The following is an 8,045-nucleotide window of genomic DNA, read 5'->3' on the forward strand; positions in this document are numbered from 1 at the left end:
ATTTGCCCTCTTTTTCATCTCTTGCACCTTTCTCTTGACCTCCTGCCTCTTTCTTTTATACAACTCCCACTCATTTGCATTTTTTCCCTGCAAAAATCGTCCAAATGCCTCTCTCTTCTCTTTCACTAATAATCTTACTTCTTCATCCCACCACTCACTACCCTTTCTAATGAACCCACCTCCCACGCTTCTCATGCCACAAACATCTTTTGCGCAAGCCATCACTGCTTCCCTAAATACATCCCATAAGTGGATCAAGTGTTTGCTTTGAAGAATGTTTATGAGAAATACCATGAGAAACAGAATGGTTTGTATGTGGTATTTATGGATCTGGGGAAAGTACAAGATAATGAGGATGGCAATGCTTTTTCGGAGGTGTTATGAGCATAAGGTGTAGGTAGAAGGCTATTAGAAGCTGTGAGGAGTGTTTATAAGAGAGGAAGGGAAAAGTGTGAGTAGGCAACGAGGATGGTGAGTGGTTCCAGGTGAAGGTAGGTCTGCAGCATTGGTGTATGACATCATCATGGCTGTTTAATCTCTTTTTGGATGGGGTGGTGAGGGAGGTGAATACAAGGGTCTTGGAGAAAAGAGCAGGTATGCAGTCTGCTGGGTTTGAGGGGCCTAAGGAGGCGAGTCAGTTATTGTTTGCTGATGACAACACATTGGTAACAATGAGTGACATACTGCAAAAGTTGGTGTCTGAGTATAGGAAAGTGTGGGAAAGAAGAAAGTTGACGGTAAATATGAATATGAGCAAGGTCGTTAGGTTTAGCACTAGCAAGAGACAGGTAAGTTTGGGTGTGAGTTTGGTGAAAACTTGGAGAAAGCAGAGTTTTAGATAAACGAGAATGGACATGGCAGTGAATGGAACCACAGGAGCTGAAGAAAGTTATAGGGTTAGGGGAGAGGATGAAGGTCCTGGGATGATTGAGGAGTGTGTGGAAAGAGGTCCCAGGTTGGGAGAGCGAAGACAGGCGTGAGCTATACAAGAAGCTTTATGGAAGATGGTGAATTTGTTGGAAATGAAATGCTTGAGGACAATATATGTTGTAAAGAGGGTTGATTAAGAAATTATAAGGTAAAAGAGACATGTTAATAAAGAGAGTATAGTTGAAAGAGTTGAAGAGGGTGTGCTGAAATGGTTTGGACATGGAGAAAATGAGTGAAGAGAGGTTGACAAAAAGGATATATGTATCACACGAGGGGACAAGAAGTGGGAATTCAAATTGGAAATGGAAGGATGAAGAATAAAGTTTTGAGTGCTCAGAGCCTGAACATGCAGGAGAATGTATGAGATGCATAGGATAAAGAGCATTGGAGCTATGTGGTATACAGATGACATTTTGTCAATGGACTGAACCAGGGCATGTGAAGCAGCTGTGGGAACCATGGATAAGGAGGGAGTTTTACACTTACAGACCTATCTCATATATTCTCTACAATCACACTTCTTAAATTCAGAATGGTGTCAGCATCTTATTCAATTTCATAGTCTGTCCTTTGATTATTCTATCCCTACATCTTTTGAAGAAGTGTTCACTGTCCACATTGCTGATCCATTTCAAAAACATGAAGGTTGTGATTAAGTCACACCTCACCCTTCTCTCCTCCAAAGTGAGCAAATCTAAAGCCTCAAACCCTTCCCTGTAATGTAACTCTCTTAATTCTGGTGCCATCTTTGTTGCCTTCTTCTGGACCTTCTCTGTTAGTTCTTGGCACTCATTTATGTACAGTGACAGAACCTGAGAAACACATTCTAGTTTTGGCTTTATAGAGGATATAAATAGCTTGCTGAATATTTTCTTATACATAAACTTGAAGGGACTCTAGTGACAGGTTAGGGCAATGTCGACTCCTTAGTTCTCAAACACAGAATCCTGAAGTTTATTTCCAAGTAATAATCATACTGCAGCCTTCTTTCACTTTGTCCCATCCAAATTACATATGTTTGCTTAGGAGTATGTTTAGGTTACCTCTGAAGCTGAGGCAATCCTCCTTGCTTTTCACATCCCTCTTGACATTTGTATCATGTACAGGAAGGATTCCATACCTTCAGGCAAATAATTCACTTAAATCAAGAAGAGTAATGGTCCTAGAACCTAGCCCTGTGGCACTCCAGTGGTCACTTTAACCGATTTGGCAGCCATAACTTTAACAAGCATCCACTACTCCCTCCCACCAAAATAATCTACTCATCAAAGAAGTTTCCCTCTTATTTCTACTCAGTGGTTCAGCATCTTAATCAGCCTCCAAAATGCTACATTGTCAAATGCTTTCTGTCAATCCAGACAAAAATCCACCCAGTCTTCCTTTCTGTCAAGGACTGAGGTCTCTCTCTCTCTCTCTCTCTCTCTCTCTCTCTCTCTCTCTCTCTCTCTCTAATAGAATACAATAACCTTTCCCTAAAAGGATTTTCTCTGTCACTCAAGTATTTGCTTCCCTGTAGTCATCCTCAAATACTAGTGAGACTGGTCTGAAGTTCAGTACCTGCTTCCAGTCTCCTTTCTCATATGTAGGTACAACTTTTTTGTTTTTATTCCCTTGACAATTTGCCTTTCTCAAGTAACATATTGAACATTAAAGTGGTTTATCTAGTTTATCTACACACACTTTCAGCACATATGGTGAAATTTCTTCAAGACCACGAGCCTTGTAGAGGGTGTTAAGTCCTAAACGTATTATTAATATTCTCTCAACATACATTTCCAAAACCTCCTCCCTTGTTTTAGGACAACAGTGTTTTCTAATTGCAAAAACAATTTTGAACTTTTTATTCAGCTCTGCATACACTTACATCACCTTCTACAATTTTTTTCCTCAGAATCCTGGAGCATCATTTTGAAACATGATGAACTTATATCCGATGCAGTTACTGAAAAACCAAAAATTATTGCAATCTCAGAAACATGGGCAAACTTTGAGAATAAACACTGAATCACCAAGTTAGCAATACCCGGACACAAACTATTTATGAAAGATCCCTTACACAGGGTAGGTGGTGGTGTTTTCATCTATGTTGATAACAATCTAAGTGCTATTAAGATAAGCAAAGTAGATACACACACTTAAGACTTTATATTGACATTAACTGCAAAGTAAACTAGGCCTCAGCATTAATTACAGACCTCCTAAGCAAAAAGACGACAACAATATGATGCTTTACAACAGTCCAAACATACACTGGAACATGTTAACAGGTGAATGAGAGGTAATGAGACTAGTGGAACTGATTGAAGACACTTTTCTAGAACAGTTATTTAAAAAACCAACCAGAGGTAAAAACGTTCTTGATCTTGTCCTCACCAGTGACAGCTTAATCTTGCTCACGTGAAATAGGTGAGAGGTTGCTTGACTGAGTCCAATGAGTTCACTCTCCTGAGCAGGAGTCCAATGGACTCACTCTCCCAACAAGGAGTCTAAAGGACTCACTCTACCGATAAGGAGGCCAGTGGACTCACTCTCCCGACAAGGAGGCCAGTGGACTCCGTCTCCAGGCGACAAGGAGGCCAGTGGACTCCGTCTCCAGGCAACAAGGAGGCCAGTGGACTCCGTCTCCAGGCGACAAGGAGGCCAGTGGACTCAGTCTCCAGGCGACAAGGAGGCCAGTGGACTTCGTCTCCAGGCGACAAGGAGGCCAGTGGACTCCGTCCCCAGACAAGGAGGCCAGTGGACTCCGTCCCCAGACAAGGAGGCCAGTGGACTCCATCCCTAGACAAGGAGGCCAGTGGACTCTGTCTCCAGACGACGAGGAGGCCAGTGGACTCTGTCTCCAGACGACAAGGAGGCCAGTGGACTCTGTCTCCAGACGACAAGGAGGCCAGTGGACTCTGTCTCCAGACGACAAGGAGGCCAGTGGACTCTGTCTCCAGACGACAAGGAGGCCAGTGGACTCTGTCTCCAGACGACAAGGAGGCCAGTGGACTCTGTCTCCAGACGACAAGGAGGCCAGTGGACTCTGTCTCCAGACGACAAGGAGGCCAGTGGACTCCGTCCCCAGACAAGGAGGCCAGTGGACTCCGTCCCCAGACAAGGAGGCCAGTGGACTCCGTCCCCAGACAAGGAAGCCAGTTGATTTGTCCCCAGACAAGGAGGCCAGTGGACTCCGTCCCCAGACAAGGAGGCCAGTGGACATGCAAAATCTTTGGAAATGGATTTTTTTCACCCCAAATTCTTATTCTGCATAGGAAGAACACCTACAATGAGAATTTCATTCAGATCTGAAGAAGTTTATAATTTAGCCAAATCCCAGCAAAATCTCAAACAAAATACCTGGAATTTATCATTAGTTTGTGAAATTCTCGGATTTTGTTAAAAATTTCACTAAAGGTGCTATTAAGCATACTGGACAAGAATCTGTTGTCAAAAACTTACATTATGCTGATTAGAGAAGTAATTAGCACTCAACATAAGCTAATTATTGTGTATATACTGCCGAGGCTAGAACAAGCCCGTGGAACCATGACTATATGTACCCAATAATCCTCACTGAAATAAGCCACAGTATTGTCTTTAACGTTATATACGAGTCAGCCTTTTGCTATTCACATTGACCTTCACATGTACAACCAACAACCATAAGAAGACTCAGCCTCAGATGCTAAAAAAAAACAAGGTAACAGTATATGTATGTTTGTGTGTCCTTGTGTGCCTAAGTCTTTTTCATATTAGTGCACAGGAACTGATACGTATACAACAGGCTTATTGTTAATAAGACTATGTATACTAACAATATCAACTGGAATAACTATGTATACAAGCTGCTGTATACAATAAAGAAAATGCATGTACCACAAGCAAAGCTGTGTATAAGATAACTACAGTATAAGCTAAAATTAGTATTAATTATTTCTTGTCAGGATAATTGCTTACTGCACTTCACCTTCACACCAAAAACTCAATTATTCAGATGTCAAGTAAGAAACATGAATTTGGCAATAAATATAAAAAATATTCAAAAGGAACACAAATCAAATGCAAGGATTAGACGTGTAGATAACCTACAACAAAACGTGAATATTTCAATGTAGTAATTGACGCGAAACCATCAGTCACTAAAATCAGTGGATATTTGACATAGTGATTAAAAAAAATCAATTGAAACTATCAGTTATTAAATTACTATTACGTACACATATTGTGTGAAAAAGATATAGATTAAATATTGCTTGATAAAGTAAATATGAAGCCTCATCCGTGCACTTACTAAGAAGCAATCAGATTATTATAGTTGTTCATATTTTGCCATTTTTTGTAATGAGAATGTTTACCATTTTCTATGATATCCATGGTAAACTAAAGTATAGTAAATGCACCAAAAATTCATGATGTTTTCTTTGTCTAACTATGTCACATTGACAACAGCGGCCACTAGTTGGCACCGTTTTGAAAACACATTCCTGGTGATCATTATCTGTCCGGCCTCAATGTGCTGAGAGGGGCAGCTGGTGAGATGTTTGATCACTCTCTTGTGGAGGATACGATGAAGATTTGTAGTTTATAAAAAAAACAGGAAACAATGCCGGGGAGAAGAGAGTAGTGAGAGTAAGTGAACCTGGAAAAGAGACTTGCGTGGAGAAACACCAGGAAAGACTGAGTGCAGAATGGCAAAGGGTGAGAGCAAATGACGTGAGGGGAGTGGGTAAGGAATGGGATGTGTTTAGGGAGCAGTGATAGCATGTGCAAGAGATGCATGTAGCATGCAAAAGATGGGAGGTGGGCATCTTAGAAAGGGTAGTGAGTGGTGGGATGAAGAAGTAAAGTTATTCGTGAAATAAAAAAAAAAGAGAAGCTGTGGCAATAATGGAGGCTGACCAGGGCTCTAGCCAGCACAGTCTACTGGGCATGAATAAGGAAGTTAACTGCTCAACACTGCAAAAATCTAACGTACCTATCAATATCTCGGGTTCAAAATGTCTAAAACGTAAGGCAAAATATCCACGATATATGACGCCACATCGTTGCTTCATTGTGACCTGGAAATATTTGTTTCCAGTAACTGGTTAACAACCGACCAAATTCACTCTATAAAGAGTTATCGTACAATTAAACATGTAGAGGTTTTAACCTAGTACAACAATAACCCAAGCCTATGCATTTGTAATTTCTAAATACTGAATGTCTAGAAAATGCCTTCTGCTGTCCTGTGTTATACTATATCCTGGATAATGCAATATCCTTTGTTTCGCATAATAAGTTAATGAATAAAAATCCTTATCTTCATAGCTTTATATAACAGTCCTAAACCCTTGGTGAGTTAGGGTTGATCGAATAGATCCAGGTACAACTGAATCGTTGCTGATTTTCATCATGAAAGTTTTGGGTTCCTGATGAAATTATTATCCAAATGACACGATAGAGACTTCATGTCCTTATTTTCTTGTTCTGGTTTCGTCCAGAAGGGGATATACGACCTTTTCCCGCTACCGTTAACGTCAACAGGCGAGTATTTCCGATACGATGAGTGCAATCTTAGATGTGGACAGAACGGTGCTAATGACATGCCACACACACACACAAATATGTTATGCAAAGCTACGTATATAACCTAATGTGCATCTATATGATTAAACTGGGACGTGTCCAAATTCGTATGGGTAGATGGTAAGATGGACATGACTTTCAAGAAAACTTCCGAAATAAAGTCTAGAAAATTCCGAAACACGTCAAGCAAATTTGAAACTTGTACTCGCTCTTTAGAAGACTTTAGATGCATCCGGATCTGACTGTTATAATACTTATGTGTAGGTTTATGGCTACTCGCTATTTCCCATTTCCTTACAATTCTCTAATGCTTCGTCATTACTTAAAATTTCTTAAACCTCCCATCACAAGAACTAAAAGGCTCTTTGATTTTTGTCTTTTCATGAAAGGTAAGGCCTTTTCGTCGGATGAACGTACATTTTCCATTTGCCTCTCTGTGAACCACTTCAAAACTAGTTTGTCCAACTCCTCAAATTTTATCCTGGCTAATGTTAATATACGAACTGCTCCCTTCTTACTCACCTCAGAAGAATCCCTGGCCAGTCCAGAGTGTCCGGGTGTTATAATCAGGAGTCAGTAAGGACAAATAATAGATAAATGGGTTACTGCACCACGACCCTGCGAGTTCACTTGCTGTACGTAACCAACTGTCAACGCTCGACAGCGGACAACCGTCGAACGAGAAAACGTAAACACTCCGCGTTCACTTTCGGTTCGAGTGGTTTCGGACCAAAGATTCGGATAGCCCTACGAATGAGATATCTTTACTCACTGTCAGTAATCCTGAGTCTTTTGTTCACTGGGTTTGGGTGATATGAAGCTTTGCCGGAGCAACAAGAACCATGAGTTGAGGCGATGAGGCCTCATATATAAGAAGACAGGCTTATCCGACGCATAGGATATACTCTCTTAATATTCACTATGGACTTAATGACTCTCCATATAGTGTAGGTTTAACAATATGGCCATTAAACATTTTCCTGATTATTCAAGCTACACCCCGGATACTGAACCGCACACTCTAACTTATTTTTTGATGATGCCTTACCAAACAAAAGCCTGTCGTGAATCATGCTCCCGCTTAGCTTACGGTTCACACTTCCCCGTCTCTCCTCCCCAGCTCCATCAAATGATACTCACATACGTAACACAGTGTAATTATTTCTCCACTAATGAACCTTAGTTCTAGCGCCTCCCTGTGTGGGGGAGAGACTGCCAGCCTCCTCTTTAACAGGGTGTTGGTGGCAGGTGCGTCTTTAACAAGCAAGAGCTCCTGGTAGGTCCTGCCTTAGCCTGCAGCATGGGGATCACCTCCCGTCTGCCCGCCCTCTGGGCTACCAGACCTACCACCTCACCTCACCTCGCGAGGGTGAGCCTAGCCTATTCTTTTTTTCTCAGCGTACGTAAAATGTTTAGTTTATGATTTTTTTTCAAACTATTCGCCATTTCCCGCGTTAGCGAGGTAGCGTTAAGAACAGAGGACTGGAATATCCTCACCTGGCCCCCTTCTCTGTTCTTTTTTTTTGGGAAAATTGAAAAAAAAAGAGAAGGGAGGATTTCCAGCC

The 8,045-nt window shown here is 41.3% G+C and overlaps 1 protein-coding gene across 1 annotated transcript in view; it reads right to left on the minus strand.

Moving 5' to 3' along the window:
- LOC139756557 (uncharacterized) overlaps nt 1–7,146 on the minus strand; it is a 119,041-nt gene extending 111,895 nt beyond the window's left edge. Inside the window, exon 1 of the mRNA XM_071676164.1 lies at nt 7,003–7,146. The gene's annotated coding sequence lies outside the window, so the exon portion shown is untranslated. The remainder of the gene's footprint in view (nt 1–7,002) is intronic.
- Between the last annotated feature and the right edge of the window lie 899 nt (nt 7,147–8,045).

The sequence above is a fragment of the Panulirus ornatus genome, chromosome 2 (genome assembly GCF_036320965.1).
Source record: "Panulirus ornatus isolate Po-2019 chromosome 2, ASM3632096v1, whole genome shotgun sequence".
In the NCBI taxonomy this organism is placed as follows: domain Eukaryota; kingdom Metazoa; phylum Arthropoda; class Malacostraca; order Decapoda; family Palinuridae; genus Panulirus; species Panulirus ornatus.